This window comes from Lycorma delicatula, chromosome 13, assembly GCF_047948215.1.
Source record: "Lycorma delicatula isolate Av1 chromosome 13, ASM4794821v1, whole genome shotgun sequence".
Classification (NCBI taxonomy): Eukaryota; Metazoa; Arthropoda; class Insecta; order Hemiptera; family Fulgoridae; genus Lycorma; species Lycorma delicatula.
Genome location: NC_134467.1, coordinates 10,435,956 through 10,458,342, shown reverse-complemented (window position 1 = coordinate 10,458,342; position 22,387 = coordinate 10,435,956). Strand labels below are relative to the sequence as shown.

At 34.7% G+C, this 22,387-nt stretch overlaps 1 protein-coding gene across 5 annotated transcripts in view; it reads left to right on the top strand.

The window, feature by feature from the left end:
* The window catches only part of LOC142333753 (putative polypeptide N-acetylgalactosaminyltransferase 9), a 436,298-nt gene that overhangs the window by 292,740 nt on the left and 121,171 nt on the right, over positions 1–22,387 (top strand). The gene's annotated exons all lie outside the window — the stretch shown is intronic.

Below are 22,387 nucleotides of genomic sequence, written 5' to 3'. Positions count from 1 at the left end.
TTCGTTCATGGAAGTAAAAATGGGGTATGGTCTTTTATTTCACTTCTCGACGTTTCATGATCCAGGGCACAAAAAAAAATTGTGGGTAATGTTCGGATGTACGTGTTTGAAGCTTGATAACTTTTGACCGGATACACAGAGTTTGATGAAATTTTATAGAAATGTATATACGAGGCAATTTTTTGCTAAAGTTTTGGGGTCAATCTCTCCAAGTGGAAAGGGGGGTTTTCTTGGAGTCAATTTTCAAAACATTTTGTAACATAACCCAAATTTATATTAAGCTTCCCTATGCACTCTATGCGTGCATGTTTATCATACAATTTTTTTTTAATTTTTCTCCCAAAATTCTCCCGTTTCTGTAAAAGTTGAAATAAACCATTACTTTCCCGTCTATATAGCGGCTATAGCTACATAGAAGGGAAAGTACGGTGATCGGTCAAAATTGGGTCTATCCCGTTTTCTCCGAATTTTGACGAATTGACCCCTAAGGACCAAACAACACCGAAAAATGGCATCAAAATTTCCGCGATAAAATATGCGTACGTATGTATGTTGATTGGCGTGTAAATCACCTTTCTATCCTCTCTACAACTACTTTTTTTTCCTGTTTAGCCTCCGGTAATTACCGTTCAGATATTACTTCACAGGATGAATGAGGATGATATGTATGAGTGTAAATGAAGTGTAGTCGTGTCCATTCTCAGTTCGACCATTTCTGAGATGTGTGGTTAATCGAAACCCAACCACCAAAGAACACCGGTATCATCGATCTAGTATTCAAGTCCGTGTAAAAATATCTGGCTTTACTAGGACTTGACCGCAGGAACTCTCGACTTCCAAATCAGCCGATTTGGGAAGACGCGTTCACCACTAGACCAACCCGGTTCCCTAGAACTACTTGCCCGATTTTCACCAAACTTGGCTATTTTTTTTTCTATAGTTGCGATGCGATCAGTGAAAGATTAATACGAAATAGTAACCCATTATTAAATAATGTTCAACTTATCTAAATATTAAAAATCAAATATATATGATAGAATATAAGATAAGATAAAATAGAAGATAATGTATAATCATCTCAAATCATCTAAATATTAAAAAGTTGCACAATATTTTCGGGGTCGCCCTTAACCCGGCTACTAATTAGGAGGAAATTAAGTAAAGAATCATGTAAAAAAAAAATTACACTAATCTTTGACTAAAATTTTTAGATAAAGAATTTATGGAGACTATACCACCCCATTTTAATTGTAACAACTTAAATGGCATTTAACTATTTTTAGAAGTTATGTTACAAAATTTCTTAAAAACAGCTAATCCGGCCTGACGATATCAAGCAAAATTTTAACAACTGCGAATAAAAATGTGGTAACTATACCCGCATTGAATGAAATCGCTCGAATGTGTAATCAAGTGAGAGTAATGTAATGGGATCATCTAATCTCCAGAAAAAACAAAAAAAAAACTGTTTATTTTCCCCACCCCTTTTTTAGGGATTTGAAATTAAATATCATTAGAAATTATCTTACTTATTTAAGGGGGGTATTAAATTATCAAAAAAATCTAATGTGGAAACCACATCACTTCCTTGTACGTCTGCTAAATTACATATACATATTTTTAGAAGTACATAAAATTTTATTTCATTAATAACTTCTGATATTTTTTTCTTACTTTGTTTATTGTTATTATTTATTGTAAATTTTTTTTACAATCTGAGATTAATAATTATTAATAAATCAGTATATAGAATATTTCTAAATGGTGTGCTGGCTGTACTTTTTCGGATTCTACTTAGATAAAAAATATTCTTAGGAAAAATGGCAATTTCTCCTTCATTCTCCACCTGTCAGCCATTTTGTTATTCTTATATAGAAATTTATATCTCAAATTAAGACCCGCACGGTCTTTAATTATCTTTTATTAAAGGGCAATGTTTGTCAGTTTTTTTGTTTTTTTTTTTAGCAGACGAGTTTTTTAATATTTATTTCTTATTGTTAAATTGATTTTATTATACTTGATTTGGAGAAATCTATTTATTATGTAGTGTTTTATATGAAAATTGTTTACCGTGAAAGGTGAATGACCCCAAATATTTTTAATAGTTGGTTATACGTACATAATATAGGTTGTATGGAGCGGATCAATTTGGAAGTAAGGGAATTGAGATTTACCTGTGGGAGTTTTAGAATTGAACGTCATCGGTTAACTACGATGGAGATGGTAGGGGTTATGCGTGCCAGTACGGTTTCGGTTTGCGTAACTGTCCTACGGAGAATAGTCTCCGGTGGTTTAACGACGATCGCTAGGTTAATCTGAGTTGTCTTACCCGGCATTTTGGGAATAGCTTGGGGTTTAGGAATCTCCGAGATCCTGAAATGCCGTGATCCGTAACATTATCAGGGGGTCAGTGCGGTTTAAGCTTCCCTTTTCCCCCGCTGTTATCAATCTCATACCCCTCGTACTAAATAATTCCTTTGTATATTGTCGCGAGTAGGTATTTCACTTGTACGTTAAACGTAATAAAACTCTGTGAAGTTTATTAATTCATAGTTTATGTTTTATTTTTATTTTTTTGCTTTGTTATTATTATTGTAATATATTTAAGCTGTTTTAATGTAAAACTAAAATTTTAATTATTAATTTGTTAAATGAACTTGAAAAGTGTATTTTCTTATCTGTGAAACCGGACTGATATAATACATTCTACAAAGCAAAAGGTTTTTTAAATATAATCGATGAAATTATGTATTTCTTAATTGATTTTACCTAAGAAAATTCGAAAACAAAATTTAAAAAAATTCTGTAACATATAATCCACTTTTTATACGACATAAAAAATTTAATTTGGATACCACATAACTTCGTTGTACGCCTATTAAATCACATATACGCATTTTTTGCTGCACTTCATTTAACTTGAAATAAGTATTTAATTTGAAAGCAAGATACAGTTTTCCAATTTTTTTAATGAAGTGGAGAGTTACACAAGCATATTGTGGTGGACACCACATTATATCACATTTTATTGTGGTTTCTATGTCAGCATTTTATATTAGTTTGTATATTAATTTTGTTTCACTTGTTTTTTTCTTTTTTTTTTTTTTGTCTTCAGTCATTTGACTGGTTTGATGCAGCTCTCCAAGATTCCCTATCTAGTGCTAGTCGTTTCATTTCAGTATACCCTCTACATCCTACATCCCCAACAATTTGTTTTAAATATTCCAAACGTTTTACATATTGCCTGCCTACACAATTTTTTCCTTCTACCTGTCCTTCTAATATTAAAGCGACTATTCCAGGATGCCTTAGTATGTGGCCTATAAGTCTGTCTCTTCTGTTAACTATATTTTTCCAAATGCTTCTTTCTTCATCTATTTGCCGCAATACCTCTTCATTTGTCGCTTTATCCACCCGTCCGATTTTTAACATTCTCCTATAGCACCGCATTTCAAAAGCTTCTAATCTTTTCTTCTCAGATACTCCGATCGTCCAAGTTTCACTTCCATATAAAGCGACACTCCAAACATACACTTTCAAAAATCTTTACCTGACATTTAAATTAATTTTTGATGTAAACAAATTATATTTCTTACTGAAGGCTCGTTTAGCTTGTGCTATTCGGCATTTTATATCGCTCCCGCTTCGTCCATCTTTAGTAATTCTACTTCCCAAATAACAAAATTCTTCTACCTCCATAATCTTTTCTCCTCCTATTTTCACATTCAGCGGTCCATCTTTGTTATTTCTACTACATTTCATTACTTTTGTTTTGTTCTTGTTTATTTTCACGCGATAGTTCTTGCGTAGGACTTCATCTATGCCGTTCATTGTTTCTTCTAAATCCTTTTTATTCTCGGCTAGAATTACTATATCATCGGCAAATCGTAGCGTCTTTATCTTTTCACCTTGTACTGTTACTCAGAATCTAAATTGATCATTAACATCATTAACTGCTAGTTCCATGTAAAGATTAAAAAGTAACGGAGATAGGGAACATCCTTGTCGGACTCCCTTTCTTATTACGGCTTCTTTCTTATGTTCTTCAATTGTTACTGTTACTGTTTGGTTCCTGTACATGTTAGCAATTTTTCTTCTATCTCTGTATTTGAACCATAATTTTTTAAAATGCTGAACATTTTATTCCAGTCTGCGTTATCGAATGCCTTTTCTAGGTCTATAAACGCCAAGTATGTTCGGTTTGTTTTTCTTTAATCTTCCCTCTACTATTAATCTGAGGCCTAAAATTTGTTTGTGAAAATTTGTTTGTTTCACATCGCTCAAGTAGTTATGTAGTGTAAGTGAGAACGTGTCGGATCCGTAATTATGCCCAAATCGGTTCCAATCCGACTTCATATACATATTTTTTTTTTCCTTTTTTTTCAGTTTAAATATATTGATTTATTAATAATTATTAACCTCGGTAAAAAATATTTAAATTAAAATGAAAAGTACAAAAAATTTTATTTCACTAATAACTTCTAATTTTTAAAAAACTTTTTCTTGTTATTATTGCATTATTATTTATTGTAACTTTTTTTTTACAATCTCAGATTAATAATAATTATTAATAAATCAATATATTTAAATTAAAAAAAGTCAAAAAAAAGAGATGAACTGGGATTCGAACCGATTTCCTTCCCTTTGTAAGATCCAAATATGTCATTAATTAAAATTTTCTTTTCGTATAACTGTGGAACCGATGAAAAGTACCACTAATAAGTGGTACTTTTCATATATTGTTGAAAAGCTCTAAATGAGGGCTTATTAGTGCAGTTATCCAAAATCCAAATTTATTGGATTTTGAGCTTTTTTTTGGCACTTTTGGTCTAATCGATTGCAAATTAAAGGGGAGGTGCACAACTAGATGTTACAATAGTCTTAAATCCAAAATTTAGAATAGTTTAATTATATTAAATTTTATTTGACTCCACAAATGTGAAACTTTTGTTAATCAGCAACTCAGGAAGATACGAATAATATTGATCTAGTAATATGAGTAATAAATAGACTTATACTCTATCCTAATATTTTATGTAAGTTTGTTGAATTAATAATTGTATAAATATTTGATTTTTTTTAAAGGATCCTTTATTAAAGGATTAGAAGGAACGTCTTATCTCACTTTCAAATGAAATAAGTTTTAAATGAAGTGCATCATAAAATTTGTATATGTAATTTAATAGGCGTACAACGAAGTCATCCGGTGACTTTAGCCAACGGGAATTATCGTTCAAATATTACTTCAGAGGATGAATGAGGATGATATGTATGAGTATAAATGAAGTGCAGTCTGTACATTCTCAGTTCGACCGTTCCTGAGATGTGTAGTTAATTGAAACCAAATTACCAAAGAATACCGGTATCCACGACCTAGTATTCGAATCCGTATAAAAGAAACTGCCTTTACTAGGACTGGAAAGCTGGACCTCTCGACTTCCAAATCAGCTGATTTGGGAAGACACGTTCAACACTAGACCAACCCGGTGGGTTCGTAAGTTTAATCTAGCAGCTAACCTGCTCTCTTCTAGCGAATAATGAAATCTTATCTTATGTTTTTTACGATTTTTTAGGACGGTCCTTTTTATATTCAAATATTTAAATTTACTGCACTGTGTTTCAACTATTTATGATAATTGCCGTAAATCGAAGATTAATTTATTATTTTAATCGGGGGTATATAATGTGTGATGCATATTTCTTTGTTAATACAACATACGAGGTGCAACAATAAAGTAATGAGACTGATTTTTCTTTGCAAAATGTGGCAACCCTGCAGCTTGCGTAGGCACACCATCTTTGACCTCGGTCTATAAGCTACTTCTAGTCCAAGCGGCACATTGATGCAACTGCTCGGTCGTGAGTTGTTCTGTAATAAGTGAACACGTGTTTGTGTCTCTCGTCACAGAAATGAAACCGCAAAATATTGCGCGACGGTATGCCATTTATTTTTGCGTTAAATCGGGTGAAAACGCGACGACAACTTACGGTAAGCTTCAGAAGGCTTTTGGAGAGGAGGTTATGTCAAGCGCTCAAGTTTTTCGGTGGCGACAAATTTTTAGTGAACGCAGAACGAATGTTGAAGATGAAGAGACCGCAGTGGACGACCGTCAACCTCACGGACAGATGTCAACTTGACCAGGGTGCGTGAAATCGTACGATCCGATCGAAGATTATCCGTGAAAATGATCGCAGAAGAACTCAACATCGATCGAGAAACGGTTCGTCTAATATTAACTGAAGATCTCGGTACGAGAAAGATTTGTGCAAAAACGGTCCCCAAGAATCTCACACAACAACAGCGAGAAACGCGGAAAAATGTGGCAGCCGATCTGTTAGAGCAAACGGAAATCGATCCAGATTTGTTGAGCCGTGTTATCGCTGGTGATGAAGGTTGGTTTTTTCAATACGATCCAGAGACAAAACGCAAAAGTTCGCGATGGTGCTCAAAGGGATCACCCGGACCAAAAGAAGCTCGCATGTCAAAGTGAAAAGCACGCTTGTGTGCTTCTTCGATTCAAAGGGAATTGTTCATAAAGAGCGGGTGCCTCCTGGACAAACAGTCAACCGATATTTCTACAAAGAAATTTTAGATAGACTTCGTAAACGAGATCTTCGTGTCCGCGCCGACATCGCTGATAATTGGATTCTGCATCACGATAATGCGCCATCCCATACTGCTCTGTCAGTACGGCGATTTTTAACCTCAAAACAAATTTCAGTACTACCGCAGCCACCTTATTCACCAGATATCGCTCCGTGCGACTTTTTTCTATTTCAAAGAGTCAAAATGGCGGTCAAGGGACACCGTTTTCAAACGATACAAGATGTCCCAAAAGCTGTGACGATGGTCTTTGAGGATATTACAGAAGATGAGTTCCAGAAATGTTACCGTCAATGGCAGAAGCGCTGGAATAAGCGTGTGCAATCAGAGGAACTACTTTGAAGGAGACAACACTAAACATGACTAAAACGGTAAGCAACATTTTTTTCACATCAGTCTCATTACTTTATTGTCGCACCTCGTATATATCTTTTCCGGGCGATAATAACGCGGAAGCGTTTTTTACCCAGAAAAATAAATATATACCCGCCGTATATTTATATACCTTTTTTATTCTGAAGTATTTTTGTTAAAAATAAGAATTATGAATTTCTGGAAATTAAGGTCAACATAATGGTAATGTGATAAGAAATTCATTTTATTTTTTCGCGGGTAAAATTCTCACTAGTTTTATTTAATAATAATAAAATGAATTGCTTATATTCGTTAACTGATTTTAAGTTTTACTTTTAGAGGTTTATATATAGATGAATTGTTAATGATAAAGTATTGTAAATTATATCTATCATACGTCGATATATATATATTTTGTATTTATGTATCTCTTACTACCTTTATCTCCTTTATTACATTTCTGTTCTTAAGTACAAAAGTAATGAAACACTTATATACATTTATTATGAAATCGCTTTTCATTGTTTTGTGTGTGTGTGTGTGTGTGTGTGTGTGTGTGTGTGTGTGTGTGTGTGTGTGTGTGTGTGTGTGTGTGTGTATGTGTGTGTGTGTGTGTGTGTGTGTGTGTGTGTGTGTGTGTGTGTGTGTGTGTGTGTGTGTGTGTGTGTGTGTGTGTGTGTGTGTGTGTGTGTGTGTGTGTGTGTGTGTATTCGCATACAATTCGATTTACGATCTCCTCCTTTCCTTTCCACTTTTGTTGCTGCTGCTTTTTCTCTTTTTTTAGTACTTTTTCTTATTAAGCTGCTCCCTTTTATTTGTAAGATTACAACGTCTCTTTTTACTCGGTTCTCTTTCTTTACTTCTGCTTTTCTTCTAATTTCTCCAATTACTATTATTTTTTTTTTCTTTAATTATCCTAAAATATTCTAACAAAGATATAATATAAAATAAGAAAATGATACTTTCTAAAAAAAAAAGAAGATTATATAATTTATAAATAAATAATTTGTTTTATTTTGTCTTAATGGGATAATAAAAGAATTTACATTGATCAGAATATTATGGTTTGTGTAGATGGCAGCAGCATTTTATTATTTTTTTTTTTTAAGTGTCGCTTTCGTTGTCTATAATAGTAATAATATTTTTTTATATTTTTATTTTTAATTTCACGGTTGTAGCCCTATTACTGCTGCAGCAGGATAGCTATAAAAAAAAAGTATAACGATCGACCGTCTTTTTAGTATCGAGCTTTTTTAAAATTTCATCGTTTCAAAAAAAAAGTTAGTTATTTTCTAAAATGAACCCACCGGGTTGGTCTAATGGTGAACGCGTCTTCCCAGATCAGCTGATTTGGAAGTCGATAGTTCCTGCGGTCAAGTCCTAGTAAAGCGAGATATTTTTACACGGACTTGAATACTAGATCGTGGATATCGGTGTTATTTGGCGGTCTGATTTCAATTAACCACACATCTCAGGAACGGTCGAACTGAGAATGTACAAGACTACATACTCTTCATTTACACCCGTACATATCATCCTCTGAAATATTATCTGAACGGTAAGCTTAACACGAAAAGGAGAGGAAAATTTATCTTCTAAAGAAAGTTAATAGAAAATATATGTACGTGCACGTATTGGCCGATATTTTGATTAATTTTGGACTAATTTATTATAACTTCCTCGAAGATGGCTCAGAATATTTCTTCGCGACAATGAAAAAAATTCTGTGGATAGTGTTTTAGGATTCCAAACCCGTGTACATGAGTATCTGTCTACTACCTGGAAGCGGAATTTTTCAAAAACGGTTGGAGATAACGCAATAAAATTTTATACTTTATTTTCAACTAACATTTTTTAATAGGAAAAAATCTAACGATACTCTTCGTTGAGAAATTTCAAAACGACTCGTTTCGATTTTTCAATAGTAAATATCTTAGAAATTATTAGATTTATCAAATTGTGTTGTATTGTAAAAAATATGAAGAATTTTTTTGTGAACAAAACGACACCTTATTCGTAAAAATCCGACGACAAACAACATAGTTATTCCAAAACGTAGGCCTCGACCTATATGGCAGCCATCTTGTTTTTTTTATTATCACACTTCGTAATTAAATCAAATTTTCTTGTAATTATTGTAAGAGAATTTAAAATTTTGTTAGTTTTCTGATGAGAATCACAAGAAATATTCTTTGCGACCTCCATTCATTCTAACACAACAACCCCACGTTTAGTGATTGACGTACACGCTCAAAAATTACTGGCTACTTCCTGTTTGTTTGAAAAGAGCGGAAAATTCTGTTCTTGAACTGATAAACATCGACAATGTTTGTTGAATAAACAAGAGACATTACACGTTCCCGTTGATTATAGTCTAACGGGTACAGAACTGGTGAGCATGCAGGCCAACGAACGGGACTGCCCCGACCAAAATCCACTTTCCTTGAAAAATTAATTTTCCTCTTTGAAAGTTAATTTTTCTCTGGCGCTAATTGCAGAGTTGGCAGGAGCACCGTCACGCATGTATTGTTTGAATAACCTTTTGTAGAGGTGTTGAATCCATTTTACAGACACCATATGGCAGTGTAGAGATCGGTAACAGGTTCCATAAGATTTTGTTAAATGCGTATGTATACCTGCGCACTACCGACTAAACCTACACCCCTGGCTACCCACCGTTCCTGGAATTGGTTAAAGAAGTATTATTTCAGGAAGGGAACTCTTTTTAAATACTGAGAATTAATCGTTTTGTAGGCTACCTCTTTCAATAATTATTATTTAATATCCGTAATGTTGAATTTTTAGCAATTTTATTCAGGAAATGTGATTTACTTATCGAGTGACGATAATAAAAAAAAACTACGTGGCCGCCATATCGGTCGTGGTATGCTTTTTGCAGTAACTTTGTTGTTTGTCGTCTGAGTTTTACGAATAACGTGTCGTTTTGTTCGTAAAACAAAGATTCATAATTTTTATACTACAACACAATTTGATATATCAAATAATTCCTAAGATATTTAAGATTGAAAAATTAAAACGACTGCCACTTTGAAATTTGTCAACGAAGAATATCGTTATATTTTTTTTTCTTATTTAAAAATGTTGGTTTAGAATAAAGGACCAAATTTAATTGCGTTATCTCCAACCGTTCTTGAAAAATAATTTTTTCTTAAAAAAGACTAAATGACGGACAGACGGAAAAATATGCGTTTTCGGACCTAAGTTCACTGGACATTTTTTTTCATATGTTAAGTAGAATCACTTCCTAGAGTTTTTTTCTTCTTCCTGTTTAACCTTCGGTAACTACCGTTTAGATAATTCTTCAGAGGATGATATGTATGAGTGTAAATGAAGTGCACAGTCTTGTACATTCTCAGTTCGACCGTTCCTGAGATGTGTGGTTAATTAAAAAACCCAACACCACCAAAGAACACCTGTATCCACGATCTAGTATTCAAATCCGTGTAAAAATAACCGGCTTTACTAGGACTTCAACGCTGGAACTCTCGACTTGTAAATCAGCTGATTTCAAAAGACGGGTTCACCACTAGACCAACCCGGTGGGTTACTTCCTAGAATTTGACCTAATCTATTAAGGACATCTTGTATATGCCGAGAAAAATATTTCATTATAAGTCAGCAGTTCACTTGAATTTGTTCTTTCACAGGTTTTACTGTAATTTCTTTTCTTGTTTTTCACTATTAACATTTTTAAAAAAAATTACAAAAACCATAATATCTTCAACAATTGTAAAATGGAAAATAAAAAGTACGATGAAAAGATAAATCCTTGTTTATAAAGAGACAAAAATATTTAAGATACTAAATTGAAATGGAAATAAAATGAAAAAAGGAAAATATAGAGAAAAATTTAGATATAAAATTTAAAAAACCTTCATTTCTTTAACAAAAAAAAAGTAAAATAAAAAATGCAAAAAATTGTTTTCTCTTATTCTAGTGTGGGTGGATGATAAGAATAAATTCATTAATATAAAAAAGAGAGTACATTAGAAAAAGAGTAGTAAGGGGGGAGGGAGGAGCTTGGGTGTATTAAGAGATTACTGTTAAATGAAATTACCTTTTCAAAAAAATTTTTCTATCCGCTCCAGTGTACTAGAATTAACTATGCTTCTGCGTTGTTGCCCGCCTTTCTACCGACTAACTCATCCTCCAGCCGCCAGTTATCTCTATGTATGAAAACCATTTCCCCTCGCGAGTTAAACGCTTTTCTTTCATCCGTACTACCGTAATATAATAACCGACCGTATTGTACTAATTTATTTTCACGCGAACCGCTCTTTCTGTCGGGTTGAATCGTTGTATATTAACGTATTGCCTCACAAAAGGAAGCGGGTACCGTAATTCTTGTTCCTTTATTCTATTTCTCCTATTGTATATTATGACTATAACGTATGTAAAGCCCTTCAAAATACAAGAGTCGCCTAATTTCAAAGTAAATTTCTCTTAAAGTAATGATGTTCAATGTTATATCCAAAGTAAAATAATAATTAGTTTGAACGATTCGATAAGTTAAGATCGATAATCTTTTAATTACTTCGATTATTTATTATATAATAATACGGTTATATAGTAAGGTTTTTACTTCCTTGTACGAAGAAAAAGGAAGTATTAGGATCGCGAAAAATTTCGGTTTTCAGATTTCAACGGAAATATTCATTTTGACTAGTTTCGTCGTGACGTCTGTACGTAGATATCCCGCATAACTCAAAAACGATTAGCCGTAGAATATTGAAATTTTGGATTTAGCACTGTTGTAACATCTAGTTGTACACCTCCCCTGTAGATTGCAATCGACCGAACCAAAAGTGTCCAAAAAAGCCCAAAATCCAAAAAAGTTGGATTTTGGATATTTTCTTAACTACAGTAATAAGCCCTCATAGAGAGCTTTTCAACAATATATCATAGGTGGTACTTAATTTCACTGGTTCCAGAGTTATTAACAAATACAATTTTAATTAATGAAATATTTGGATCTTACAAGGGTAAGGCACATTGTTTCGAATCTTACTTCATTTCCTTTTTTTTTAAATATATTGATTTATTAATAATTATTAATCTCTGTAAAAAAAAATTACAATAAATAATAGTCAATAAATAATAATAATAAAGAAAAAAAGAAATATCAGAAGTTATTAATGAAATAACATTTTATGTACTTTTCATTTTAAAAAAATGTGTAATTTAATAGGCGTACAAGGAAGTCATGTGGTGTACACAAGATTTTTTAATATTGAAAATTTCTAATGTGATATTTTGCAAGGAATCGAAGATTTTTATTAATAGGTAGAAGGTTATTTAATATAATATTATGATTTTACCAAGAATACGGTAATTTCCTGAAATAACTAAAGTTGCCCAACGGGCTGATCTAGCGGTTTAACTCGTCGCCGCAAATCAGTTGTTTAATAGCTGATTTTTTTTATGTTGAAGGTTCTCAGGTTCAGATCCTAGTAAAGGTTACTTGCTTTTAAACGGATTTGAATGCTAGACAGGGGATACCGATGTACTTTGGTGGTCGGGGTTCAATTAATTAACCCACCGGGATGGTTTAATGGTTTTTTTTTTAGGGAGGGGGGAAAACGCTTGTGCGTTATCATCGCCCGGATTATTCCTTAATAAAAAGGTAAAATAACTATAAAATAATAAAACTAATAAGGTTTAAAATTAATATAAATCATATAATAAAAATTTATTAAAACAAAAGTCAAAAAAGCGAAATAAAATTCAAAACTAATATCGCAGACGGAATCTTTAAAATATAAAAGTTAAAATAATAGAAAAAAGAAACTATGTAAAACTTACCTAATTCCGATAGGTTGTGCAAAAGGAGGCAGGCTCCCTTCTCGGATAATAGAATTAAAGACGTAGAACAAAAAAAATCAAAAGTTACAGTAAAAAAAAAAATTATCAAACACTCTTCTAGCATAAAAATATATATGATAATATTAAATTTTTTTCAATAACCTGGTACTACGCAAAAACAGAAACATCCGATTCAAAATTTCGTTACTATTGTACAAGATACCACGGATGTTTCTGGATAGATTAAATTTACGACGCAACGCCGCATAAAATATGCAGTCTACGAGAATGTGGTCCACAGTCGTGCGGCAGTTGCATCGTGTGCATAGGGGTGCGTGTCCACCTGAAATTAGGTACTCGTGTGTGATCCTCGTATGCCCTATCCGTAACCGGCAGCAGACCACTTCCTCACGACGAGTTTTTCTGAAAGAGGAGCCCCGTGGCTCGACGGTAGTCGCCCAGTCGCTTTGCCACCTTTCTCTCGGTGATTGTTTTACACGATTAATAAAATCAAAGGTAGTAACTCGGGTGGTGAAAGGAGGTTGAATACACGCGTAGGTGTGGTCTAGTGGTGAACGCGTCTTCCCAAATCAGCTGATTTGGAAGTCGAGAGTTCCAGCGTTCAAGTCCTAGTAAAGTCAATTATTTTTACACGGATTTGAATACTAGATCGTGGATACCGGTGTTCTTTGGTGGTTGGATTAACCAGTTAACCACGCATCTCAGGAACGGTCGAACTGAGAATGTACAAGACTACACTTCATTTACACTCGTACATATCATCCTCTGAAGTATCTACCTGACAGGTAATTACCGGAGGCTAAACAGGAAAAAGAAAAAAAGGGGTTAAATTAATTACAAACCTCAAGAACGGTCGGCCTGAGTCTGTACAAGAGTACACCTCAATTACGTGTCATCTTCATCTCATTGGACCGTAAGAGGGATTGCTTTTGTTCACTAGTAGAACAGATTGCAGTATACGCATTAAGAAAATAATAAAATAGGGACTTGAAGACAGGGTGATTCATGAAGAATGTAACAAACATTCAGAGCGTATTCTACTGTGAAAATAAAGAAAAATGTTTGTATAAACGTAGAATCGTAATCGCTTCGTTAGCCAATATCGGTTGTTGAAAGATTTCTTTAAATTAACCCAAATTAAGGGATAATTGTAGTGGTTTTATATGACATGTAAAAGGAAATAATCTAATGTGGATAACACATGATTTCCTTGTATGTCTATTAAATTAAATACACACATTTTTTTAAAATGAAAGTTACATAATATTTGATTTCATTAAAAACTGATATTTTTTCAGTTATTTTTATTTTTATAATTTAATTGTTATTCATCGTACATTTTTTTTATAATAAGAGGTTAATAATTATAAATCAATATATTTAAATTTAAACAAAAAGATAAAAAAATAAAAGAGATGATCTCTGATTCGAACCGATCTTTCCTGTTAGATCGAAATATTTCATTAATTAAACTTTGAATTTGCTGTAACTCTGAAACTGATTAAATAAATACCACTTATGATGCATCGTTAAAAAGTTTTCAACGAATACTTAATTACTTCAGTTAAGAAAAGTCCAAAATCCAGATTCTTTTAGATTACGGCCATTTTTAAACATTTTTGGTTCAGTCGATCGCAATCAAAAAGGGAGGTTCACAACTAGATGTTACAACAGTCCTAAATCCAAAATTTCAGCCTCCTACGGCTAATCGTTTTTTAGTTATAGGAGATACATTCGTACGTACAGAGGTCGCACCGAAAATAGTGAAAATGGATTCAGGGATAGTGAAAATGGACCATTTTTACAAAAACTTCCTCTTAAATCGGTCCAGTAGTTGTTTTTATTCTATAGCGGACACGCATACGAACATTGCCTTTTATATAAACACTAAAGAAAATCTCTTTGTATATTTGTTTGATTGTTTCAAAATTATCTCAATACCGCCACCGTCTAGCGAGTCCATTATTTTGCAAAAATTTCACTTTTCATTTAACTAATATATATTCTAAATATGAGTCATATCGGTCCATAAACCTAATTTTTCCAAATATCTCAACTCCAGCGCCATCTAGCGGGAGTTGAAATATTTTTTTGCAAAAGTATTTTCTTTCCGTGTAACACATATTTTGAATATGAGCCAAATCGGACCATAAATACAATTTTTCGAAATATCTCGACCGCATCGCCACTTAGCAAGTCCAAAGTAATTCAGAAACCTTCGCGGGCTTGCGCAAAACTCACCAAAGTTTCTTCGCAATCGGATGAATGGTATAGGAACGCATTCGGGACAAAACTTCCATTTTTCTATTTGATACTAGCAGACCCGGTCTGCTAATATAACAATGCTTCGCTACTGATATATTTGAGTTATATATATATATATATATATATATATATATATATACGAGGGTAAGTCAATTATTATCCGCAATGTAGTTATAAATTTTATTGCAATACAAATAGGAAACTTACATTACATCATTTTTCAACATTTGCATTTCAACGCACTTGGGGTCCATCGTTGCACAAGCTTTCTGATGCCCTCATAAAAGAAGGTTTTCGGTTGAGCTGCGAGCCAGGAATGCTCCGTTTATTTGCTCGTCGTTTCCGAGGTAAATCGACGGCCCCTTAATGCCTCTTTGAGTGGGCCAAACAAGCGGTAGTCAGAAGGGACAAGAACTATACGGAGGACGAGCCGGTACTTCAAGGTTGAGTTTCTGGAGCGTTTCAGCAGTGTGGGCAGCAGTATGTGGACGGACATTGTCGTGCAATAACACAACACCTTTCGACAGCAGTGCTCGGCTTTTTCGAAGCCAAAAAGTGAAGGGGCAAGATCAGGAATATACTGAGGACGAGCCGGTACTTCAAAGTCGAGTTTCAGGAGCATTTCAGCAGTGTGGGCGGCACTATGTGGACGGGCATTGTCGTGCAACAACAATTCCTTTCAACAGAAGTCCTCGCCGTTTACTTGGAATCGCAGGCTTCAGCTTGGCGGTAAGCATCTCATTGTAACGCGCACTGTTTATTGTCGTATCCCTTTTCATCATAATGTTCCAGTACCGGGCCTTGTGAGTCCCAAAAAACCGTAAGCGTCAGTTTTCCTGCGGACGGTCAGGTCTTGAACCTTTTTTTGTAGGGCGAATTTGGACGTTTCCATTCCGTACTCTGCCGTTTACTCTCCGGCTTATAACGATAGATCCTTGTTTCGTCACCGGTGATGATTCTGTCTAAGAAGATGTCCCGTTCGTTATCGTAGCGTTCCAAATGTTTTTGGCAGATGCCCAAGCGCGTTTGTTTATGCATCCGTGTGAGTTTTTTTTTTATCCATCTTGTACAGACTTTATGAAACCCAAGTCGGTTGTGGATGATTTCGTAGGCAGAACCTTGACTAATTTACAGACGATGTGCCGCTTCATCGATAGTTACTCGTCTGTCTAAAAAAACCGCGTCGCGTGCACGCTCAATGGTTTCCTCATTTGCGGCAGTAAACGCTCGTCCGAGTCCTTCGTCGTGCGTAACACTTGTGCGACCGTTTTTGAATTTTTTAGTCCGTTCGTAGACACTCCGTTGCGGCAACAGACTGTTCCCGTACTGTACCGAACGTCTTCGATGAATTTCGGCCCCTGATACACCTTCCGACATCAAAAAACGGATCGCTGAACGTCGCTCTTGTTTGGTGCAAACAGAAAGCGGAGGGGCCACGGTTAACGGCAGGACAGCGATAATAGAACTAACCTAGCAGCATCAAATCTGCACAGACATAACAATTAAACCTTGCATGCGTCATCTACGCAACACGACAGTACTACCAACAGAAACAAATATATAACTAAATTGCGGATAATAATTGACTTACCCTCGTATATATATATATAGATTAAATGAACACAAATGAAAGTTTGATAAAACATTAACAAAATGAACATTACGGAACTTCACAAAATTTAACCTTTCACTTTTACTTTATTTTACTTTTACCCTATTTCCCGGTTCTCCTTTTTCCCCTTTTAGATATTCGCCTATTCCACCTATTTCTCTGTTTCTTGTTCCCTATTTCCCATTTCTTTTCCAATTTCCCTTTTCCCTTTCTCCATTTGTCCCTTTCCCCCTTTCTTTTTTCCTATTTTCCCGCGCGTAAATCGGTTCAGGATTTTTTGTGGTGTACTTATGAACATATAGAAGAAGAAAGTCTGTATGTATATTTGTTTGTATCTCGACACCGGCGCCACCTAGCGGGTATAGTTTTTGCAAAAATTTTTCTTTTCACGTAACTAATATATATTTTGAATATGAGCAAAATCGGACCATAAATGCAATATTTCCAAACATTTCAACCCCAGCGCCATCTATCGGGTTCATTTTTTGCAGAGGTATTTTTTTCTATGTAACACATATTCTGAATATCAGCCAAATCGGACCGTAAATACAAGTTTTCGAAATATCTAGATTCCCAGTGCCATCTAGCGGGTCCAACTAATTCAGAAACCTTCACGGGCGTGTGCACAATTCACAAAGGTTTCATCGCAGTCGGATGAATGGTACTGGAATGCATACGAGACAGATATGCATTCAATTTACATATATATATATATATATATATACAGAGTGTCCCATATAAAACGCAACCCATCAATCACTCATCCATGAAATTTCAAAAGAACGTATTTTCATTGTTGACTAGTACTTCAGTACGAAATCAGAGGTTGCAGTGCAAGATTTTTTTTCGCCATAAGTACCCGGATAAACCGGCTCCTAACAAAACATCAGTATTAAGGTTAGTCGCAAAATTTAGAGAGACCGGTTCTGTTAATAACAAGGAACACAAAAGATCTGCGTCGGTGTTGAATACAGATACAGTCGCTGAAATCAAAGACCGATTATCGCCTCGCCTGCTGAAATTAATTAGTCTAAATGAACCGTTCATCGGGCGACCAAATAATGACAATTACGACCTTATCGCATTCAAACGGTTCATCGACTTCTTGAGCCCGACAAACAAAAACGGCTACAATATCGTCAACGGTTCCGTCGATTTCTGCGCGAGGGAATTAACATTACGCATTCGTTATTTTTCACAGATGAAGCGCGGTTTCATTCGAATGGCTACGTAAACAGCCAAAACAGTAGAATTTGGAGCGCTGAAAATCCCCACGTTTATCACGAAAAACAATTATACCCGCAGAAGTCGGGCGTGTGGTGCGCGATATCGCGGAAGAAAATAATCGTTCCTATTTTATTCGAGTACACCATTAATGCGGAACGATATCAGGATATTTTATTTCAGTTCATCGCACTCTCGGAAGAGGAAGACAGACACTGCCGGTTACAACATGACGGTGCGACATCGCATTACGCAGGTTCAACTTCTGATTTCGTCGAGGAATTCTTTGGTAATCGTGTTATCGGTCGAGGCTTGTGGCCACCAAGATCTCCAGATTTGACCGCGGCGGATTTTTTTCTATGGGATTACCTCAAAGAAAAAGCCTACAGCGACAAACCACGAACGCTTGAACGATTGAAAGTCAATATTTTTAACAAGCTGTATTAAATATCCAGCCACAAACTTTGAAAAAAGTTGCAAGGAACGCTGTAAAAAGAATCGAAGCTTGTATTCAAGAAGATGGCGGCCACTTCCAACTTTTACTCTAAATGTAAGGTAATGGATGGTAATAATAAAAATTACATTTACAATTACACATGCCTTTTTATTATTTCAATACCTACTAATATAAGGTTGGGTTGCGTTTTATATGACTCTGTATATATGTATTTAAGATGGGAATGGATTTGAAATATTACCGATAGGAGAACGATCAATTAACCTTGTGATATCGTCATAATTGTAAGTTGTAGTTATTTTAATTATACTTTCGAATTCATAGCTAAAGTTATAATTAGATTACTATATCTTTTTCTATAAAATATTGCTGGAAGATATTATGTTTATTTATGTGCATGTATTTGTATGAAAATACATTTGAAAAATATTTTCATTTGTGCGTCGATGTTATTACAAATAAGTTTATCAATACGTCCACCCACATTCATTAATAATATGAAGTTGACTCGTTTGACTTACGATTGCTAAAATGATAAAATAGAATCGGCGGATTATTTGTGGCATGCTGTGTTTATAATACGGTTGAATAACCGAGGAGCTAGGTCATTCGATGAGTTTGCGAAATTAAAGAGAAGAAAAAAACGAACGCATGATAGGAAGACATCTCCGCCTCCTCTCCTCCTCCCACCGTCGTTCTTCTATTCGGTAAATGTCCTTCTCAGTACGCGTCAGTGTATTGGTTATACCATATCATACCTACATACTATGCGTGTGTCTTTGTGTACGTATTCTAAGTAAGGTTGTTGTGCCGGTGGCATGCGGCAACGGAAACTGGTACAAGTTCAAGAAGTTTTTTTACGAGAGAGATTCTATGCGGTTGTAAACATACCACCTAATATATAAAAGAGAGAACCTCTCCCCTCACGTACACATTCTCTTTCTCTCGCTTATATCTCACTTGATTTAGCTCTTGTACGCGAACTCGTTTTATTTTATTTCATTAATAATGCGTGTATAAAACTGGCCAAGTTCACTGTTTATTTAAGTGTTGTCTATAGACTACTATATATCTTCTATACATTTTTCTTTTTTTTTTTTAAAAAAAAGAAACGTACGGCTTACACAAACACATCTTATTTTATATACTTTATCTTTTCTGAATGCTGTATAAACTTTAACATTATGCTCTGCTGTAGTCGTTTAAAAAAAATAGTTTAGAACTTTTATAAAATCCTTTTTAGGTTAAGTTGACCGATCATGTTACTAGATATTCAGAGTGGCGTACATTAAGTTGACACATTTGAATTTATTTATTTTTTTAATTTAATACGATCAAGAAGTTTATTATAACTTCGTTGGTAAGAAGTCCGTAGTACTAGACGGCACGACGAACTCAACGAACCATGTTTACAGTTCTAAACATAACTTAACCTAAAACTGAAATGAAAACGGAGAAAATAATTAAAAAATAAGCATGAAAACATTATATTTCTGTTCAATTAAATTTGTAATAAAGAATACTTTTAAAAAATATCTTGTATTTTTTCTTCCGTTTGATGAATCGCGGGATTCGATTATGTCATTTTTTTCCCTCAAAAAGGTGAGTTTACGAATCGGGCCGCTAGGTAGCAGTACTTGATAGTATTAGATAGCGTACAAAAACTTGATAAAGTACTTGAAATAATAAAATTATAAATGAAAGTACTGAAGATGAAACAATTTTTTTTTAATTCCCATCGCTTCATTAAAAAAAAAAAAATTATTAGTTTATAAGAGATTATAGCTGTTAATAAAACACAAAAAAAAACACGAACAATAGGAAAGTGTTGGCAACAAACATTTGTTACATGAAACAGAAATGAATTCTTTAGGTAAAACTTTTATTCTACAATTAGAACTATTTAAACTAATCGATGGAGAAATAAAAAAAAGTTAAATAATATAAAACGTGTGTCCACGGATAAGATTAAAATCGAGGGTTACTATTACAAAGTAGTAAGTGCAATATTACAACACTGATCTTCGATTCGTGAAGGTCATTACAATACTTTTATTAAAAAATGAAAAATATGGGATGAAGTGAACGATATGACTATCAACAAAAAAAATCGGCTGAGAAATTGAAAAAAAGTTTATTTGTTTGTTCTAGAAAGGCAATAAATTTTAATAATAAATTCATAAGATAACTGTCAGTAATTCATACAAAAAATAAAAGAATGATGTGACAAAACGCAGTGATATCAACAACAAAAAAATTACAATGAAATCGTACAGTAAGAGTCTAGCAGGTATCATTTTTTCCGTTCAAAAAACAAAAATTTCTGTAATTTAATAAAACTGTTTTTAACAAAACGATACAGTTATCAAAAAAAAGTAAGATACTTTATTTTTATTATTAAAATCTGTTATTTAATTTAGTATTTTATTTTAAAAAATAAATACATGTTAAATATATGTAATATACAATAGATAATAAACAGTGTTTAAGCGTTACATATAATAAGAAAAAAAAATATATAAAAATTTGTTAAAAAACTGTTACTGGCCCCATTTCGTTGTTTAATAAATTCACAACTTTAAATACCAAATACAGTATTTGTAGAAAGTTTTTTTACTATATGAAATGTTCAACATGACCGCCGTTACGCCTAACATCCTCTTCAAGTCGAGTATGTATGTTTCTGATGACTCTACGACACAGATGCTTTTGAATCTTTTCATGCAACTGAACTATCGCGCACGCATTTCCATAAAATTTGTAGGTTTTATGCTTAATGGGAATAAATTGTCTTTTAACTATCCTCATAAAAAAGTCAGGAGGATTTAAATCCGGGCTCAAAGGTGGCCAAAAGAAACCTCCATTGTGGCGACCCGTATATTGTGTCGATATTACTCGATTACAAAAAAACGAATTAAAAAAATCCAAGACAACATTAGCGGTGTGAGGAATTTCACCTGCAACAGGAGAAACCTCTGTTTTGTTCAGTCGCTTATCTCCCGCCTATGGAAGAGGATGCTGAGCCTCGCGATGGGTGCATGGCAGCCGGATCGGCACACTACGACTAACAGAAGATCCTCGTGTAAATTTATCCAGGATCTGGGGGGGGGGGGGATTCCAGCTCGGTTTTAAGGGAAACGGGTGCTCAGGTGCTCACCAACCACGTTAATTTAAACCAATATCTGTTTCGGTTTCGCCTGGCAGCTGATGAGCTGTGCGTCTACGGGGAGGTCCGGTCAAATGAACACCTGATGTTTGACTGCCCTGCTTTGGGGGGGGGGGACCAGAGATCGGGCCACCCTGGGACAGAGGTCAAGAAGAAAATTTGCCGCTCACGAGCGGCGAGTTGTGGCGAGAGCCGGGTTGTCGGACCCTGTGGAATTTTCTTGATGCGGTTGCTTTTTTCAGCCGACATCAGTAGTTTACCTAAGGGAAAAGACTCCTACCGTACTGCTGCGGGAAGCTAATCTAGAAATATACATGGCTGACCACAAGCCAGTAAAGGCTTCAAGCGCTTTAATATGGTGGACGGTTACTTGCTGGCATTCAACGATATATGACAAATGAGCGGTTGGGATACGTAAGCCGGAGGTATATGGCACCACGCTTAGTCCGCTCACACTGTTAGGTAGCTCTAGGAGCTATTTAGGACACCGGTCGATAAACTGTTTCGAGGGTCAGTACCCGTTTTTGGCACAGACATTCATTCGGTCGTGTGCTTTAGGACGACCGAATGGGGTTCTGGCGTGAGAAATGCCAAGCAAACCAAAACCTCTTGCGTAAACCATTGAGTATTTATGGGTAATTCAATCGCGAGCAATTTGGGTAGAAAATCATTCCTTAACATATCCAAATAGCCTGAGAATTGACTGTGTTGTCGAAAAACACTAGCCTTATCAATCTGAGACTGATAAAACTGCCCAAAAGGTTATTTTAGGCCTACGTTGTTGTTTTCATGTACTATTTGTAGTGCTGCTGTCACCCAAAAGCGGACATTGTTTTTGTTAAATATGAAAATAGGCCTCGT